Genomic DNA, 21,546 nt, shown 5'->3' on the forward strand with positions numbered 1-21,546 from the left:
TTATTTAGCTCCTGCTCTATGATGACAGACATATTTCCATCCTAGATCCTGCCCTTAGGGATCTCAGAAGGGAAATGGTCAGATAAAGAAAAAAATTAATCTGAGTGACACAGGAATAGTAGAGAGGAGTGTAAGTTACAAAAATAATACAAAGGGAGAAAGAATTGTCAGGGGAGTAGGGGTGATCATAGAAGATTCCACTTAGAAGTTAACTGCTGGGCAGCCCAGGAGGCTCAGAGGTTTAGCTCTGCCTTTGGCCCAGGGTGTGATCCTGGAGATCCGGGATCGAGTCCCATATGAGGCTTCCTGCATGGAGCCTGCTTCTCCCTCTGCCTGTGTCTCTGCCTCTCTCTCTCTCTGTTTCTTTCATTAATAAATAAAATCTTTAAGAAAAAAGAAAAGTTAAAAAAAAAGAAAAAAGAAAAGTTAGGAAAAGAAAAAAGAAAAAAAAAAGAAAAAAGAAAAGTTGACTGCTGATTTGTAAGTTTTGTAGAATAATTAGGATGAATGACCTAGAAAGAGGAAGGACATGACAGTCAGTTGGAACCTTCAACATGGAGGCCTTGAGCTGTCATCCAACAGAGGGGACATTAGATTGGAGGTATAGGTAAAGGACCAATGATAAAGGCCATTGAATGTCATGGTGAACATTTTAGACTCTAAGAAGAGGCACCAAAAGGATTTTGAGAACTCCCTTGGGCAGCAATATGAAGGGTAAGCTGAAGGCATTAGAGATAAGATCTTACAGGGAAGAAGAGCTCTTTGGCATGGTCTTAGAGAGTAGAAGTGAGGCAGGGAGAGCAGTAAGGAAGGGAAAGCAGGGGAAACCATGTCAGGGTACTTGACCATAGATAAATTGCCCAAGAAGTGGAAATCCTATCCAACAGGTCAGCATTTCTTAGGAGGGATCAGAAAATGCCCAAGCCTGGTAACATACCATAGGATGGTCCTAGACAACTACCTCTAGTTTCTGAGCTTTCCTTTCTTAATCGATTCATAGTCCTTTAAATGAAAGAAAGCAGATATTGCTCATAAGTTTTCTCTGGATCCGTTGGATGCACAGCTCTCTGACTTGGAAGCGGTATTAGCAGAAATCATCCTAGGCTGAGTCTCACAGCAGAACGAATGCCAAGGTGAGACCCCATGGGCAACAAGGACTATAATATGGCCACTGTCAATTAGGAGGTAACTCCTCAAGGAAATATTGAGAAGCCAGGAACATAGCCTTCTTCCCTCTATGTCCCTAGTCAAAAAGCTAGAGGAAGCTGGACAGAGAATATTTGCTTGATGGGTTTCCTAGGAGGAAAGAGATAGTGAGACCACAGTAGCCTCCCAAGGCTCTGCTTTGGTGGGAAAGCTTTCACTTGAGTCTCTGCCGACTAATTTAGCAAATTATGTGTGTCTCCCTGAAAATGTAACCACTGGGAAAAGCTGAAAAAGGAAAAGTATACAAGGGTTTCAGACACCCAAAATGGGAGGAGGGATGTAGCTCCTGTGACATATATACATCCTATCCTCTTTAATCCTATTGGTTCTATTAGATGTCTCCTTAAAGAGTGACCAAGCGGACAATCCCATTCATAGTTCTGAATCAAAGCGATTGAGGCCTTATATGACTAAGGTAACCTCACTGACTGTACTGAATTCTATCCTAAAAGTTCAGAAGGGCATAAGGATAAAGTGGCTCAGTAAACAATGGGGCAAACAAATAAAGAGGGTTATAAACCATCATGCTAGGCGATGCACCATAGAATATACTGAGAGCATTGTTAAATTTTTTATTAGATCAGTCTTTGAAAGAGCATGCCTTGTTATTTTAATTTCAATTATTATAACTCACATCACTGGATTCTTGTTATACCAGCCCTACTACTTAAAAAAATTCACGACAATTGGCAATTCTTTTACCTGAAGGCCCACAAATTACACTAAAAAGAATCAATAATTTTCCCTAATCATTTATTTTGAACAAGCCTTGAATGGAGATGAACGTGGATGTGAAATATCTTATGAACCTACCAATTTTGATCGAAAGGACAGATTTGTCACCACATGAAAGCACAGTGGGTAATTACCAGGTGGTTGAAATGACAATTAACTCCATCGTTAATAATTATAATTTGACAGACAATAAATCAAGATGGCAGCCATCTGTAAATAAACACCCACGGAGCCAGCTGAATAGTATTGCACAATAGCTTAACCTCATAAAACCAGCAAACTAGTTCTGACTGGTGAGCAAGTAAATCTCCCAAAGACCAGAGAGAAGTAAATTTTTAGGTCACCATGTTCCTACATTTCTCAGCTGGATACAATTGAGGGCCTAATGTTGTTTTATTTTGTTTTGTTTTTATTTGATTTTTTTTCTAGGACAATTATTGTTATTTTCCACAAAACATTTGCTCATTTTAAAATATGGGATTATGACTTTTTGATGCAAATGGAACTATCTTCTCAAATAGCTCTCCCCAGGGGCCTTATATACTCCTTAGGAAAATTAGCCCTGACCAGAGAGCAACAATTACAGACTTACTGCTCCCCTTTCTTGAAGACCTCTCCCCACTTATCTTCCATGATACTCCCCTACTTTTTCTATTTTTTAGGATTCCTTCCTGATTTTTGATGATAACAGTGATGTTAGCATCAACAATAAATGTCACGTATATTCTTTGTTACTGGCTGATGACTGATTTCTGTGCATTTTATTGGTTAATTCTCTTAACAGTCCTCTAATGTGGAAATCTTTTTTCTAATTACCCTTGAGAATATGGAGGCCGAGAATCATCCAGTCACTTCTCCATGGTCATAAAGCCGGTAAATGGTGGAGCAAAGATTTTTTAACTCAGGTGGGTAACCCCAGAGCCTTTGCTCTCAAGTCTGCCACTTTATCTGCATAATCTTTTTTGTTGTTGTTCCCAAGTTTTATGCTTGTCTTTTGTTTTTTGTTTTTTTTTTTTTTTTTCAAATCTCATTAAATACCTTTTCATTGGTCTGTCTTAACTACTCCTACACATATGTGACCTCATTGCTAAGGATTCCCAAATCTATCTTTATCCCAGGTCTGCCTCCTGAGTATCAGATCTTTGTAGCAACATACTGCTATGGTCCCCACTTGGAGTCATTCTTTCATTCAGCAAATATCTATTGAACAACTTGTGGTCAGGCACTGTTCTAGGTATAGGGAACAGAAAGGGCAACGATACAGGAATCAGTGCCATCATTGTACAATGTATTTGAGATGCAAGAGAATGGGGGGAGACAAATAATAGATAAAGCCCAATGGTAAAATAAAGACAGGTAGTGATATGTGCTAAAGAAAAAAATGCAGAAAAGAGGGGGATGCACTGGGAAATCAGAGGTAAGAGGGAGCCATTAATTCTAGTAAGGCAATCAGAGGAGGCATCACTGAGTAGATGACATTAGAGTGAAGACTTGAGGAGGGGAGGGAGATGATTGGGTGGGCATCTGAGGAAAAGCCATTCCAGGCAGGGGAACAGTCACTGGAAATTCTAACAGGCAGAAGCGTGTCAGGCGTGTCTGAGGAAAACTGAGGAATCCAATGTGGCAGAGAGGTGCCAGAGAGGGCTGGAGTAGAAGGGGGAGTCTCAGCGGAAATAGGATCAGGGGCTGTGAGGCTTGAGACTTGCAAATCACCACTGTAAATCCTTTGAGATTTTGCTCTGAACAAGATGGGAAGAATATGGAAGCTATGAAGGGTGGAGTCATGACCCGACTTCCTCTTAAGAGGGCCACTCTGGCTGTGGTGTTCAGAATAGTCTAAGGGAGAGCAAGGTGGAAAGCAGGGAGGCACTTTAGGGGACCATTTCAATAATCCCCATAAAAGTCGATAGTGGCTTTGATAAGAGTGGTAGCAATGAAGATGGTAAGAAGTGATCGAATGCTGGACATATTTTGAAGAAAAAGTAAATTGAATTTGCTGAAGGATCAAAAAAGAGGATTTAAGAGAGAGGAATCACAGAGGACTCAGAAGAGTTGCCATTTGCTAAAAAGGGGGAATTTGCCTGGAAACAGGCCTGGAGGTGGGACTGGGGACAATTTCAGGAGCTTAATGTTAAATATTCCCAGGTGGCTTTTGTAACATGTATACAAAACAAACATCTATCATTTCCAATTGAAAACACACACACAAACCCCACACATTTCTCCTATATATTCCTCATTCCATCAACGATATCACCATCCCATCCTGACATTCATGCCAGATTTAAGGACTGTTTTTCATGCTCCCCTCCCCCTCAGTCCCATACTGAAATGTCCCCCAGTTCATTCCTCTCAGCATCAGACAAATTTTCATTCCATGAATACACCTGGTTTTCCTGTTTTAGCGTACAAATCCTTCCCTAGATCTAGAGGATCCGCCTAATTCCTTTCTGCCCTACTTTGCTTGGCCAATATCAACTTCTTCTTCAAGCTACAACTTCAATCTCTTTTCTTTGAGGCCTTCCATGAGCCCATCAGCAAAATTGTCTGCTCACTCCTCCTACTGAAGTATCACTTACCCATCAAGCGTATAACTTTTCCACTTTGGGGCATTTGTTGGCATTTATAGTATAGCATGCCTGTGGGAGTGACGAGAGATGAAGCCAGAAGAGGAGAAAGGAGTGGGTTTAGGAAGGACCTTGAATGTAATGCCAGGGGATTGTACTTAGTTCTGAGGTTATTAGGAATAATGGCATTGTTTGAAGAAGGCGAGGGGCCCGGTTTAATGTGAAGTCCTCAAGGTTTCACTCCATTGACCATGGGAAGGGTGAACTGGATAGCAAAGTAAGTCAGGCAAAACTCGGTGACCTCCTGAAAGAATGCAGGAATAATGAGGATGAAGATGAAAAAGATAGGACTTTTCTGCACCACACTCCATGGCGCTAGGGAAAATAACATTTATTGAGTTTTGCCATTTTATCAGGCACGGATTTAAGAACTCCCCCGGTGTTAACTCCCTTCATTCTCTCAACCATGTCATGAGGGGGACGGTTTTCTTACCCCCATTTTGCAAAGGGGTTAAACTAAGACACAGATTTCATAAGCTGCCCGAGTCACATAGCAATTAACTAGTGGAGTCTGGATTTAAACACAGTCCTTCGCTCCAGGACCCGGGCTGCCCTCCCCTACTCTATACCTCCGACCACATAGTGAATTAATATAAAACTATATTTAGCTGCACGAGAATGTTTTATAACCCTTATCAATCCAAATTGAACGTCTACTTCAATCTTTCTGTAAAATCACCCTCCCAAAACACACGATTCGTGAGCAGTATATTCCGTAACTTGTGTTTATATGGATGCTTAGCCACTATGTGATGTTTTTCTTAGCCTTTTTTCTCCCTCAGTCAAATGAGGGGAAACATCCAGCATATGGAAGCATTTCCACACTGCAAGTTATACTGAAGGGGAATATTATGCAATTTGCAAACACTGTCAAATGAAATATAAATATGCATTAGAAAAATGCTACACAGAGACAAAAATATCTTTGTATCAAAGATCCATTCCGTCAATCATTTTTTCATTCAACAAACATTAATCAGGCACCCAGTGGATGGTGGGGGCAGTGGTCAGCAGTGAGATGACAGAGGTGAATAAGACTTATGCCTTGTCATGAGGAAACTCACAGCCCTGTGATTTTTATTTTTAAATGGCCACAGCTGGATGAAACAATTGCCGTTGACTCTCTGTAACCCTCTGAAAGATAAACAGAGCTCTGTGCTTTGATTCGGATAGAGCTGTGGCCTCTAGCTCCACTTCTTAGAAGCTGGACACATCACTTCTTCTATCTGAGCCTCAGTTTCCTCAACTGAAAAGGAGACACTCCTTTCCATGGTGGTTATGAGAACTGGGGATTATGCACCGCACATAGATCCCAATTTGAACCAATGAATAGTAAATGAATGACTACCGTGGCTTTTCATTTTTCAGTCATCAGTAAGCTTCCCTAGGGTCCAGTCAAAAATTCGCAATGAACCAAATATCACCACCTGTTCCAAAACTAGCAAACAACAACAAACAGCAAACAAAAACCTCCCTAGTGACGTCAAGTAGGAAGGAAATGGCCCTGCTATCAGGAATTGAGTTAACCAAGTTCTTGCAAAAGCAGCCAATGCCTTGTCACCACTAATGCACACCAGGAGGAAGGACAAGCTCTTTGAGCATCAGCCTCTGGATGTGGATTGAAACTTGCTAAAGCAATGGCGAAGACTCATACGGCAAAGCTGAGCCCAGTGTCCCTGGAGAGAGAGAAAATTGGAGTTTTCCTGGACATGTCCTAACAGGTTTTCTTCAAAAAAGTGACACCAGGGAAACAGTTGGTTCTTTGCTGACAAGGGGACCCCAGTGAACAAGGTTTTAGGAACAACACAGTCCCACCCACCGTTCCAGCTATGAGTCAACCGGGGACTCCCAGTAAGAGAAAGTGGTCAGACTGGTTCCCCGACCTCCACAGGGCAGGCATCTTACCATATAAGGGATAACGAATGCAAGGCTAATTGGAGGAAACCAACAAATACTGAACACACTCCATGTGTCAAACATTGTGCCAGGCTCTCTTCCTTGGGCAACTTGTTGAATATTCACAATAACTCAATTAGGTAGGTAAGTAGGTAGCTATTATTTCCATTTTGCCGGGTATAGACACTAAAACTCAGAGAGGGTAAGTTAGAACTCTCCTGAAGCTGTCCAACAGATTTTCTCCAGAAAAGACCCCAAGATATAACCACTGGTACGCGAAATTTGAGTCTAGAGCTTTCTTACCTCAAAACCTCTGTTCATTCAGTTATGCCTCTCCGTCTCTAATCTGCAATGGGTTGATACAGGCTACTCCCAAATAAGTCTCTGTTCTCTGTCACTGATCCCCAGCAGACTCAGCTCAGTGATGGGTATTCTCGGTCTCCTTACCCTTTGGCATCTGGTTGGGTTTGGCCAATGGGGGGACTGGAGAGTACAAGGAGAAAGACGTTGGGACATGTGTTCTCCTGTTTCCACCCAGCCATCCTTTTCTGAGCCATGCTGCATTCCTCCAGCTGTGGGGTGTATTGGGCCACCTCTCTCCCAGAGATCCAGAGCCCAAGTCCTACCTCTTGCCCCCTCCATCTGGGGCAGTAAGAGCTTCCTGATGTTGACAGCTCCTGAGTGCCTCACCATTCCTAGTGGATTCCCTTCATGGTACCCATGCGTCGTAAATACTCTCTTCACAACACTATATTCAACTAAACCCTTTTGAGCGTGCCATGAGTTTCCTGCTAAGATTCTAATGATATATATTGAGTTAAAAACGATTGTATATTTAATCCCACCATAGTTTAGGTTCTTAAATTGGTCTTTGGGTATCTAGTAAATAGTATCAACTTGCATCTTATGGAAATGAATCAGCTGAAATTGAAGTGAACACATTTTGTTTGGATACGATGAGCTCGCTGAAGGGACAATAAACTCCCCACATGTTATTGGCAAGCTCTGTGGTGAATGAAGCTTCCCAGTCACACTTGGAATGTGATGTTTTTTTCATGAGGCCATGCTACAAAGATGAAATCCAAAGAATATGAAAACACACTTGACAGATCCTGCCAAGAAGTTCTCTAGAATGTATGCAAAATGGAGCTAAAAAGTATTTGTAACTCTGTCACAGAAAGTGGAGTTTCAGTCGGGAAAACTTCACTGAAACCACTTGAGCTCTCCTGTCACTGGCTTTTGGAAATGATGACTGAGTCATTTGAAAATGAAGTGAGAAACGTTTCAGCCTTAATGACCTTTCTGGAGTTTTCACAGGGCTCCCACACAACAGTAGTATGTCCAGGAAACACATAAACAGGCCAGATGGGGGGCTTGCAGTCATGCCTCAGTGGGTCTGCAGAGGAAGGCTCAGGCTCTGTTCACCTTATGAAAATGAAGTTGAGATTTTAGCTCAGAAGTATGCCCCTCTCCCTACCAAGAAGAAGTGCACCAAGGAAACAATTGCTAAATTGCTTTTCTTCTCCTAAAAATTCCTACACAATCGTCTCATTCTCTGCCCCAACCCACACCTAAACACTGAACTTATGGATAGCTACAGACATGACACACAGAAGCTGTTTGTCCTCAGCAAAGTCTGAGGGGACAGTTCTGTGTCTGGGGCGGGGGGGTCTTTGGTCTTATCGCTTTGGGCATGATTGCAAAGACGGTATTTCGACTTTTATGCATTCTCTCCTGAAGAACATTTTCTAGGAGAATATGTTTGCTCTTCTAAATCCACCTATGAATCATCCAGTATCTGTCTTCCCTCTCCTCCCCTCCCCCCAACCCCTACAAAGTTTTCCTGCATGGACTTTACACCCACAGTAGAGTACACGGTAGGTACTCACATATTTGCATGCATAAATGCAAGCACTTCATTAATCGATTTATATGTTTAGTTGGTGACAACTTTTGTGTGGGGTAAGGAATAGGGCTACAGTAAGCATGACCAAGTTTTAATTGCCCTGAACATTGGAGGTATTCTTTTTCACCCATCTGCTAGCTAGCTGTGTGGCTTCAGGCAAGTTAACACAACACCTCTGGCTTTCCCCCTCCATACACCAGGGACATGAACTCTTGTTTCACTGATTGTTGTGGTGATTAAATACTATAATCTTTGTGAGGGGCCTAGCACAGTGATGGCCTCGTGAAGGAGGTTTCCTAAAATCCAACCTATGCCATTCTTTCTGGACTGATACCAGGGACACATCATGTAAACAGAGCAAAGCATGGAGGGGATTAAGGGAGATCCCCACTTTGGAGGAAATGTGGATTTAGTGGACAATCAAATTGTACCCTACTCAAAGCTTTGCTGATGTTTTATCTTGTGCCGAGGCAACCTGCTTCAGGTTTCCCAAGAAGGCAGATAGTATTATCAGGCAGCGTGCCAATATCTGGTTACTAAGAATATTTCAAATGACAGATTTTATATTTAATCCGATCTTTCCATCTCTGAATCTTCTTCTAGCTCTCTAGCAGATGCCACTTGGTGGTCCCTGATAGTTTAAGTCACTAACCCCACGTGCACTTCCAACATTTGATTTATTCATCATTGTATTGCAATTATTATTTAGAAGTGCCTTCCGTGTGCCGGGCACAGTGCTAGGAGCTGAGGTTATAGTAATGAATAAGACATGGTCCCTCAGCGAAAGGAGTTCACATTCCAACCAGGAAGACAGATTCATGAATAAATTCTACAGTGTTCTCATGATGACGGGATATAGGCGATGTTGAAACCAGGGCCAGGATAGAGTGAGGCTACATGGAAGGAGGCACTCGCTGTCAGGGTAATGGGGCATGCAGAGTCAGTGCTTGTACCACCCCGAGGATGGAAGCTTGCTGAAAGTTTGCACCCAAGCCACCTCATTTGCACCTTCATCCTGGCCCTGGATAAAACACAGAGGAGAAAGATGGAACACTTCTCCATGGATTCCAGGAAGTTTCCTGGAGCAGATGACTTTGAACTCAAGCCTCTTAAAAGGGAATGAGCTAGCCAAGCAGAGAAAGGTGGGGAAGGATCGGAGAGCATCCTTGGCAAACGATCAGCAAATGCACACCTGTAGAGGTGAGAGAGAGAGCACAGCTTCTGGACGCACCTTCCATAGACTGATACAGCCTGATTACTGCAGGGGGGGGGGGCTACGGGGAGAGGGGTGGCAGGACAGGGGCTGACCAGGAATGCGTCCAGGACCAGTTCACAGAACTCAGGAGAGTCGCAGGCTGTATATTTAGGAAGACTGAATAACTTATCATTGAAGCAGGACACTTTTGATGGTGAACAAAGGTGCTGTCTATACTTGTGAGCGCAGCAAAATCAAAGTGGGATATGTCTGTGTGCAGCACATCTACATTCCCCGGCAAGCCGACACCTCCTGACTCTGTCCCCAAGGGGTGCTGTCCCGCTCCCCCACATGTTGGGCACACACCACTCCTCTTTTGTATCTAGGGCAGACCTGGGAGAAACAGAAGAAATCAGACAAATGGCTTGTGACTAGGAATCTAGTGAACCTCCTTCATAAATGCAAGTTCTAGAACTATGTTGAGGACAGTATCACACTTTGTATGTAAAGACCATGTGGCCAGCTTGGCAAAGATCTTTCTTTCTTTCTTTTTTTTTTAAACAAATCTGCACTTTCTTTTCTTTTGTTTTTTTTGTTTTGTTTTGTTTTTTGTTTTCATTTATTTATTTTATTTTAAATTTTTTTATTTATTTATGATAGTCACAGAGAGAAAGATAGAGAGAGAGAGGCAGAGACACAGGCAGAGGGAGAAGCAGGCTCCATGCACCGGGAGCCTGACGTGGGATTCAATCCCGGGTCTCCAGGATCGCGCCCTGGGCCAAAGGCAGGCGCTAAACCACTGCGCCACCCAGGGATCCCTGTTTTTTGTTTTTAAATCTGCACTTTCAAACATGATGGTGTTGAGTTTTGACTTTCTTTTTTTTTTTTAAGATTTTATTTATTTATTCATGAGAGACACAGAAAGAGAGAGAAGTAAAGACACAGGCAGAGAGAGAAGCAGGCCCCATGCAGGGAGCCCGATATGGGACTCGATCCTGGGACCCCAGGACCACACCCTGGGCCAAAGGCAGGCACCAAACTGCTGAGCCACCCAGGGATCCCAGAGTTTTGACTTTCAAGTGGGAAAAGGATTGTAGTATTTCTGTATATAGTTAGTGAATAGGCCAGAAATTTTAAAAGCTTATCCCACCAAGCATGATGCCAGCCTATCAGCTCACAACCCTATTACCCTCCAAGGGGTTCCAGAGATTTCTGAACAAGCTCTGCTGATTCATGGCTGCTGAATGCAATGAGATTCCAGATACAAGTGAGGTTTTGATGCACCGACTGGAAGAAAATTATTCTGAAAGAGAATAGAGAATACTCATTTTTTAAATGATATTTAATGCAAATTAGGTCTTTGGGGAACATTATCCCTCACCTTCATAGCATTGTGATATAGATATGATTTTTGTTTATTTCATTTTTTATTACCATATATAGAAAAGTGGAGAGAAAAGTATAATAAACACCTATATGTATATCACCCGGATTTTTAAGATTTTTTTAAAGCTTATATTTATTTATTTGAGAGAGAGAGAGAGAGAGAGAGAGAGAGAGAGAGAAGGAGAGAAAGCATGACTGGAAGGAAGGGAAGAGGGAAAAGCAGGCTCCTCACTGAATAGGGAACCCGAAGCTGGGATCACTGTCAGGACCCTGAGATCATGACCAGAGCCAAAGGCAGAGACTTAACCTACTGAGCCCCTATTACCTGGATTTAAATAGCAATAACATTTCACCACATTTTAGTTCATATGTGTATGCACATGGGCACATATGTGTACACACGCACACACACACAAACACACACAATTTCCAGAGTAAAGCATAGATACCAGGATATTTCTCCCTTACATACTTTGTTATGAAATTCTAAATGTAAGAGCAATTTCCTTCAAATAATAATACTTAATAAAACTAACAACTGAAAAAAATCAACAGTAACTCTCTAACATCATCTACTATAATTTTTTATGTACAAATTTTCCCCATTGCATTCCAACTTTTCCCAGACATACCTTCAAGCTTGTACCAATCCAGGACCACGCATCGCATTTAGTTATTATCCCCCTTCCTTTAGCTTTTTTTAAAAATCCAGAATGGTCCCCATTCCCTGGGCCCATTGAAGATGCCAGGCCAGTTGTTATATAGAATGCCCACTTTTTTTTTTTTGAATGCCCACTTTCTGGGCTTATTCTCTTACTGTGTTGTTTCCTCATAAAGTCTATTCTTTGTGTTTCTAGTAAGCTGAAGTTGCATCTACAGGTTTACTTATATTCTAGCTAAAAGTTTGTGGCAGGAAAACATCATAGGTGAGTCCCTTTACTTTATATTAGATCATTAAGGAGCACATTTTACCTGATTTATCATAAGGGATATTAATGATAATGATATCAATTAAATTGACCCATTTAGAGAGGAGAATTCTAAAGTTAGGGAGACTGGTAATGTGCCTAACATCATGATCATGCGATTAGTTTTTTTTTTAATAATAAAATTATTTTTTATTGGTGTTCAATTTGCCAACATACAGAATAACACCCAGTGCTCATCCCGTCAAGTGTCCCCCTCAGTGCCCATCACCCATTCACCCCCACCCCCCGCCCTCCTCCCCTTCCACCACCCCTAGTTCTTTTCCCAGAGTTAGGAGTCTTTATGTTCTGTCTCCCTTTCTGATATTAGTAAGAGACTGAGGTGGAATTCGAGGTGTTGCCTGACAATGCAAGTTGGGGGAGGGAGCAGGGGAGGCTGGTAGGCGGATTCTCAAAATATCCTAAGTGGATCACTGGAAGTATACAATGGGACATAGAGGCTAAACTGTAAGAAACGCTTATGGAAAGAGAACTGTCCTCAAGGGCAGTGGGTGGGAATAAGGCTATGAGTTGTGACCAACTCAACATAGCAGCTGACAAAAGGTTAGTGGGAGACTTTCTTTTAAAAGCTTGTATTACAGTCAATTAGGCATGAGAAATAGAGTAAACTTTTTAATGCTCTCTTACAAACAGATTTGTGTTACAATATTTGAGAGAAGGCAGTCAGAGACTTGTGTAAGGCATCATCCTCAATGAGCTTATCTGGCACATAATAGGCAGTTAATAGCCATTTGTCCAGTGAATGAACCTATTTGTGTCAGGTGCTGATAATTCGTTCTGCTTCAGTCCTGACAGCTAATCAATCCCAAGGGCCACGGGCGCTAGCTCCTCAGTATCTCTTGATTCCATGTGCTCTTCTGCATCATGACTCCCAACAGCGTTAGGACAAGGCACCATCTCTGTTGCAGATACTGCAACAACCTCCCGATTGGTCTATTCTCTTCCACCCTCACCCCTTTCCAACCCGTCCACCACGTTGCTGCCAGAATAATTTTGACACTGCAAGTTGGGTTTAAAATAAGGCTTAAACCCCCTCGGTTGTTTACACTTAGGAGAAGGTTCCAGAGTCTTGTCTTACCTGACAAGGCTCTGCATGGTCTGTATCCCATCGTCTTCTTCTGTGCCTTTTTGTTACATTGCTCTGACTCCTACTTGTCTTTGCTTCTTCCCTGAATGCGTCCATCTCTCTCCTGCTTCTGAGCTTTCCGTGTGCTGTTCCTTTCGTCTGCTATCCTCTGCTTGATAGCACAGATGTCCTATTTCACCTTGGATAGCACTTTCTTAAGGGAGCTTTCTTGGGTTCTCAGATTGGGTTAGATCCTCCTATTAGAGTCCTCATTTAATGCCTTGCTTTTAATTGGTAGGTCTAATCAAGTTTGTGATTAAATTACGGCTCATATAATCGTATATGTTTGTACATATCGCTTTCTAACAGGCTGTTAAGTTCCAAGCTATAAGAAACCACCTAGAACCCCCAGCACTCCACGTAGATCTAGCACTAAGTAAGTGCTTAATAAAAAATAACTGAATGAATGAATGAATGAATGAACTTATTTCGTAGTTCTAGTCACACATCATTTTCTACGACTGGTTAGTGGTTTTGGTCCTCAGTCCTCCATAGGGTTTCAGCTTTCCAAACCCTCCTTGATCAATCAGGATTCTGCAACATTAAGGTCTTGGGTGCCCTGAGATTTGGGCTCTACACTTAGCTTTGGAGCAGTGCATTCCTCCTTCATGCATGTCATCTACAAGGTGGTTGTGCCTCAGTAAAGGATAGAGCAAGGGCCAGGAAAGCCCAAAGGTGATAACTCTCCCAATTTGGTGTAGGGGAAGTAGGCACAGTAGAAGAGACTTCCTAAATAAGCAGCCTCCTGACCTAGTTTGTAGAATTGTTCATGAGTTGGCCAGAGGAATAAGGATAAGGGGGATGGGCATTCTAGGCAGATGGAACAGCATATGCAAGGGCATTGAGAAAGCAGATAATATGGCACTTTCAGAGCATTGCAAGTAGCTTAGTGTGACTGAAGTATGAGCGATGGGACCAGAAGCTAGGGAGGTAAGCGAGGTGTGAATCACAAAAGATCTTCTAGCCATATAGAGGAGCTTAAACTTGATGCAAAATATAATGGAAAGCCAGTGAAAGACATACAGCAAGGAGTGAAATGAATAGATATAAATTTTTAAGCGATTGCACAAACTATGTCTCAAGCAAAGAAGAAAGGCACACACTCCAGATTCAATTTGGTAAGTGTATTGAATTGGATTTGATAATTCTTGACTTTGTCAGGACATGTGTTTTTGTGCTTCTTTTTCTACTTGCCAAATCAAACATGCCTATAGCACTGTGTAGAAGTAGCATAATCTGCTACTTAACCCTTTCCTTCTCTAGAGCAGGGAAGTCTGAATTAATGCATTGCCTGATTGCTTACATATGGGGCAGGGCCCCCCTTAAGCTGTCCCAGATAGTTGGGTTCTGCTGCTGGTTTTATAGTTTTTATTTATTTAACCAGAGCTAGAAACATGGAAAACAACAGACTCTGAGCACGTGGATGGGTTTCCTTGCAGGAGTCTGAGCTGGCAGTTATTTTAATTAGCAACACATTTTATAAGGGCAGAATCAGAAATGGAAACATGTCAAGGCCTCTTTAGCTATTAAGTTTGGCAGACTCACATGAGTGTGCCTGGGCATGGTAATCAGCTCCTGACTACCCTCCATCTCTCCCAAGGGAGCCACAGGAACATACGGAGCTCTCCCTGTGCGTAGAGCACCCCCTTGGGTGTCGGAGGACTTAACAGTGTCACACACCAAATGCTGAGGACACAGGAGTCCTCTTGGAGCTAGTCCTGGGAAATAAAGTCTTCTCAATGTAGGCCTAAGGTCATTCCTCTTTTATCTACCTCCAGGCCAATTTCTCTGTTCTATTCCCTTTCAAGCATCAGTCCTCCTAGACATGCATCCCGATTTAGTAAGTTTATCTCTCTAAAATCTACTTTGCATTTGAAAAATGATTTCTTCCTTTTATTTGCCACAGTGGTTTCCCAGAATCCTGGGGCTTATATATATTATATATAATATATATAATTTATAATAATTTATAAATATTTATAAATTCATACATATTTTAAAAATCTAAAATATTATACATTATTAATTAAATATTATTAATTAGTATAATAATATATAATATAATGTTAATATTATTAATAAAAATATATTATACATTATATTTATACATTATTATAAATAATGTATAAAATATATTAATAATTATATATTTTAAATTATTATATTTATATATTTAAAATAATATAACATATATAAAATATATATTTATATTATATATATATTTAGAAAGGGGATTATATACATAATCCTCCTTCTAATAATTACTGGCACCTAGGTATACTGTTCTAATATGAAGCTCTCCTCAGCGAATGAAGCCGACGGGGTACCATCTCTATTCCCTCATCCATTCACTGAAGAGTCACTAAATTTCTTCCTGCTCAGGCATTTGCTAAATGTGGGAGATAAGAAGAAACAGGTCTGTGATTTTGGAAAATCTCAACTTAATTGGGGAAACAGACCCATGGACTAGTTTAAAACAAAATGGTAAGGGTGGTGCTAGGCACATACACAAGGTTCTTTGGTTTGCAAGTGATGGACACCAATCTGAAGCAGCTTAATAAAGATAGAGAATTTGTAGACAGGGGGAACATATTGTGTTAAATTCGGAGTCACATTTTGGGAGCAACCAGCCCCCTGGGATGGGCTGGAAGACTTTGGAGCCTCTCTCATGCTCTCATTCCTTGTGTCTCCTTTATTCTTCTCTTCCTGCTGACTGCCTTTCACCACCTCATTCAAGCTCCTAATATTTCATTATCCGAATGCAAACAAATATCCCCGACTGAAATTAATCTCTTAGTCACAATTCAAAAATTTCAGGGCAGAGAATCTGACTGGATTAGGCAGCTATCCCTGGTCTGATCAGATGAGGCCAAGTGGTGACCTGTCTGCCACAACCGATAAGTGGCAGTTATTTCACACAACTACAAATCGATACTCTGAAACTCAACACGTGCAATCTCTAATTTGCTCTCAAGAGGAACAAAAATCATTTCCCTACTCGGTGTTGCTTTTCTTTCCAATAAGTCATTAAAGTCAATAGATATCTTTAATGTGATTGGCTGGCTTAGTCACATGTCTTTGAGGGACACAAAGACTCAATAGGAGTCAGTTTTAAAGTTTTCAAACAGAAATTGATGAGGGAGGGGAAAGAGGAAAGAAACACTTTTATCCTAAATACACAATGCACTGAAATTTCTAAAATATATTTGATAAAACACTGTTTTGCACTATGTTCAGTTTTACGCCAAAGATGCCAAGATTGTGGCTCATCCAATGAGGACAGCTAAGCACCAACTGACAGAAGCTCATAAAAAGAATTGTTTGGGTTAGAATATACTGGAATCTTACTCATAATTTCTAGATTCAAACAAGCTCTTGTTCTGCCCCTCAAACACCCCCTGAAAGCTATAGGAGCTTTTCAAGGCCATCGACCTGAACCCCTAAATTATTTTTTTTAAGATTTTATTTATTTATTTATTTATTTATTTATTTATTTATTTATTTATTTATTTATTTATAGAGACACAGAGAGAGAGAGAGAGAGAGGCAGAGACACAGGCAGAGGGAGAAGCAGGCTCCATGCAGGGAGCCCGACATGGGACTTGATCCCAGGTCTCCAGGATCACACCCCGGGCTGCATGCGGCGCTAAACCACTGCGCCACTGGGGCTGCCCCCCTAAATTATTATTATAAAAAACAAAATCTCTTCCGTCCATGGTCCAACAACACCGAAATTATGAAGACCTGTCTCAATGCCTCTAGAATTTAAGAATTAAAAGCACTTGCTAATTTAATTTGGAGCAAATTGGGTCAAGACAAAAGAGAACAATCTTGACTTTTGGGCACGTGGTCTCCAGTTTAGGATCTGCTGCTTTGGTATTTAAAAAAAAAATACTTTGTAAAATACACAACTACTTTTGCCTTGAGAAGCTGGCACCTGCAGTCAAGGGCTGCAGACAGAAAACCCAAGTCTTCCCAGGAGGTGGCTGCAATAAACAGCAGAGTTGGTATTGGCCACATAGTTCACTGAAGCATTAGGTGGAGTCTATCTTCACTCCCTGTCAAACATTCATCCTACCAGCAGTTGTTCCTAAGGAGTCCTACCTCTGAGCCTCTGTGGAGAATCCAAGGATGGGCAAAGCATGGTTTGCTAACCACACATCATTTCCATCTTAAAAGGAGGGACAGATAAGAACCCACATAGCTAAACAGCAGGGTAGAGTGTACTAAATGAGGTACAAGTCACTAAGAACTTTGGAAGAGAATGTAGTACGTAAGGTCCCTGGCTCTGAAAAATGGAAAAACTGAAGTTTTGAAGGTTTGTCATCTTCTGACTATGTGACCCTGCTCAAGTGTTTACTATCATTTAACTTCAGTATTCTCACCCACAAATTGAGGATTATAAGAATATTCACCTCATAGAGTTGTGGCACATATCATAAAGTTGGCAAAGATTGGAAAATAGTGTATTATTGTCATATAGCAGAAATGTCATTTATTCTAGGCCTGAAGGATGCTTTCTATATTGGAAAAATAATGGAAATGATGTACTATCCTGTATCATACATGTCAGTAACACACAACTTAGAAAATATTGTAAGTGTTAAGAAAGAAAAACAAATTCCAGAGTTCCCATTTCTGGAGATGAATACCATGGCAGTTTTGGTGAACTGCTACCTGGTCTTTTTTCTTCTCATAGATTGTCACATGTAACAAACAAATCATACAGTCAAATTTCCTACATTTTATTTTATTTTTTATTTATTAATTTTTTAATTTCCTACATTTTAGAGGCAACTAAACTAGTTATTTCCTTTATAATTTTCCAATATTTTTTATTTTGGAAGGCCTCCTCCAATCTAAAACTTAGATACTTTGTTTTAATTTATACTGCATTATAATACCCTCAGCTAGGGCTTCTTCAACTCCCTTTTACAACTCAGTGATAACAGGACAAGATAAAGTAATAAATTACAAATGAAGTAAGCTTTTCTAAAAAAAAAAAAAAAAGGAAAAGATCTATATTCAAAAGCATGAAAAGAAGTTGCTCGCTCATTAAGCCCATTTCTGTGTACACACTATGTACTGTTGTGCTTGGCTCTGAGGATCCCGAGGCTGCATTAAACCTTGCTTTGTCCCAAGGAGAAATGCTCTTTCAAAGAACTTAATCTGACCAAAGGCAGCTAGAAATTCTTATTAAACTGTATGCCAATGGGAAAAGAAAGGAAACCAGTGTATATGGGGCTTCTACCCTGCACGACATTGTACCCTTTCCCTCTCCTGGCAGCCCTGAGAGGCGGGGACGGTTAGCCCACTGCACACGTGAAGAGATGAGGGCAGAGAGGAGACGTGACTTGCTCTTAGTACCAGAGTAGGTGAACTAGACCTGGACCCAGCTGGCTTCAGGGGTGCAGTCACACAGGCCCTGCTGCTCAGAAAGGCTCCAGCTGGCACCATCTTGAAATGATCATTTAAAATCTTCTTTTATTATGATTTTTATGCATAACTCATCTTGTAATAATTTGATGTCTGAATTTGAGTTCATAAGTCAAGCTTGATAGGATGGTGATGCACATTCTGGGAACTTCAAGCCCCAACTCAATGTATGCTCTCCTCTCCCACCATCCCTCTGCCTGCCAGCATGGGTTCTAGGCTTCTCGCTCCCTGACACTGGCTCTCAGCTGCCCAGCCTTTCCCTCTCACTGGGCCTTCCACCCAAGACAGCGGCTGGGCCTTGTTGGCAGAAAAAGGCCTGCCTTCTGTTCTTGCCCTCTACCCCAGGTAGGCCTGTGGGCATGAGGATGGTTACTGTCAGGCACCCAGCCTATAGCATCTCCTCATGGGCCAATGCAGTGGCGGTTCTTGCCGTGGGCTGGCAACACCATATCACGTCCAGCAGGCAACTCAGTGGGGACCCCTTACTCGCTGCTGTTGGGTTCCTGATAGTGTCTCTGCACAGGGGTTGTAGTGCCTGCAGGGTTGCCCACCAGCCATCAGGTCTATGGTCCTATGAGGAGAGGAGACTGACTTTCCCAGCTGGCGTCACATTTTCTCTTTCCATGGGCTCTGCCAATTATGTAATGGGCCTGCCAGGAATCCAGACCAGAATGACCTCAGAGCCTTTGTTTCCTATGGTGTCCCACAAGGTTGGGGATCCTGCGAAGCAGAGGGTGAGTGTGAGGTCAGAGGGCTCCAGCCAGCTGCATGCCAGAGGTCCAGATAGGAACTTGGCAGCCTTGCTGCAGTGCCTCTGGGAGTCTGCACCAGCTGCTGGGGACAACATCCACCATTCTTCCTGGCCAAGTGGCAGCTTTGATCATGCCTGTGTTGTCTCCCTCCTTCCCTCTCTCCCCGTGGGGCAACCCCTTTCATTTCACTGCACAGAAGCAACTCTCTGTATCTACACAGTGCCTCGGAGAAATCATGCCAGTGGTGACGGGTGGGTGGGGTTGGGTGGGGACAGACCTGACTGGTCTTGGAAAGGCACACATGCACAGGAGGAAGGAACTGAACCAGGAAAGAGGTGACGGAAATGGAGATAAGGGGGAGAATGTTCTGGGTTGCACAGAGCGGAGTGTTTTCCCAGAATGTGGAACATTCAGTGCTAAAGGATGACAGTCCAGGAGAGATGTGGATGGCTGGTCCCCCGAGGGTCAGATCATAAAAGCAGTGACAGCCTAACAGTGGCGGTCGTTTACGGTGGTGGAAAGAGCCAGAGCTCTTTCCCCTCCGTGATCAGCTCTCATTCTGACAAGAACCATGGGAAGAAGGCAGACGTGGGCACCCTCCCATTTCAGTTATGAAGAAACTCAGAGATGACGAATGACTTCCCCCCAATCAAATACTTAATAAGTACTGGAACAAGACTGCAAATCCCTTATCAGTTCACAAAACAGAAATAATGGAGCCTGGTAACCGATTTCATGTGCAATAGAAGAAAGAGAGAAGAGAGAAGAGACAGGCTTTTGAGTTGACTGAAAGCCAGCTGCTTCATTGAAAAGAAATTGGGAAACTAAGAGGAAAGGATCACATGGGTTGGAGTCTATCATGCTCTGAATCCGCCGAGTGACGCAGAGGTCCTTAGTAGGCCAACGTCTTGAACATGCTTAGCCAAAATCATGTTTGCCTAATCAGCCGATCTGTCTCGGATACCGCAGAGCTCTGAGACACACCTTGGCCATGGCTTTCTGCTTCTACTCAGGAAATATTCTGGGTCACCTTCTTGACAAGATAAGCACAAGAACTGGCAGTAAATGACTGTGACTGTACAGGTGACAGGAAGTCAGAAGCACTCAGCTAATTCTCTGCCGGGACCTGAGTGTGAGAAGCGCAGAAGTCCAGAAGCGAGGGGAGAAGAGATGTTGGGATGCTATCTTCAGGATTTTTTTTTTCATTTGCATCCCCCCCACCCCGCTTTATCATTACCCATTTCATTTTCAGTTAATTTTGTTTCTCTGACAATCGATTTCCAGGAACCACCCTACATTCAGAGACTGCAAAGCCCCAGTCCTGCCACTGAGAAGCTCATGTGTCCATCACTGGGGTGCACAGCCTATATAGCCAGTGCAGTAATACAGGTCTGTCCCTGTTTAGGGGGTGGGGGGAGAGTCTCCAGTAGAAGTCATGCAAGTGGAGCCTTGAAGAATGAGGATAAAGAAATTCCAGGTAGAAAGGGATAGAAAAGTGCAACTCACTTCCTTCTTCATTTATTCAGCTAAGAGTTATTTGGCATCCATGGTGTGCCTGGCCCTCTCTTAAGTGACTTGTCTCCAGATACATGGCTCAGAGGCTGTGCTCAAGCCTTTCTGACTCCAAATTACCTATATTGAGACTCCTCCAGAGAGTACATGACCTTCGGGCAAAAGGCAGGGCCTTTAGGTTGGGTCCAAAGATCAATTCCCCTATAGTCCTCTGCTGCAGGCTTATCTCCAGGTAGGCCCTAGGTATGCAGGTAGAGAATTTAGGAAAAGAGTACAATATGCACAGGAGCTCCCACTCCCGAAGTACTTTTCACAATTCCCAACCCTGGGCTACATCAGTCACATTTTAAACTCATTCTAACATTCCTCCTGATGCCAAAATGGAAACTCAGAAAGGTTATTAAACACTTTACCCAAGGCCACACAGCCAATAAGTCAGAGTCCAGTGTCTTTCTGACTCACATTCTATGTCCTTTTTTTTTTTTTCTAAGATTGTATTTATTTATTCATGAGAGACACACAGAGAGAGGCAGAAACACAGGCAGAGGGAGAAGCAGGCTCCCTGAGGGGAGTCTCATGCAGGACTCGATCCCAGGACTCCAAGATCACTCCCAAGCCAAAGGCAGACAGACGCTCAACCACTCAGCCACCCAGGCGCCCCACATTCTATGTCCTTACCCCAGCACTGAACTGCCCCTAAAGCATGTAACTGGTATGTGCCCATTTAACTGTGAAATTCTCAATCCATCATATCTTACATTCCACCAATTGCTCTACTTTTAC

General features: G+C 42.4%; 1 long non-coding RNA gene across 1 annotated transcript in view; it reads right to left on the reverse strand.

Annotated features, from left to right (window-relative positions):
- The window catches only part of LOC125756078 (uncharacterized), a 63,358-nt gene that overhangs the window by 7,977 nt on the left and 33,835 nt on the right, over positions 1-21,546 (reverse strand). The gene's annotated exons all lie outside the window — the stretch shown is intronic.

This window comes from Canis lupus, chromosome 11 (genome assembly GCF_003254725.2).
Source record: "Canis lupus dingo isolate Sandy chromosome 11, ASM325472v2, whole genome shotgun sequence".
Taxonomy (NCBI): Eukaryota; Metazoa; Chordata; class Mammalia; order Carnivora; family Canidae; genus Canis; species Canis lupus.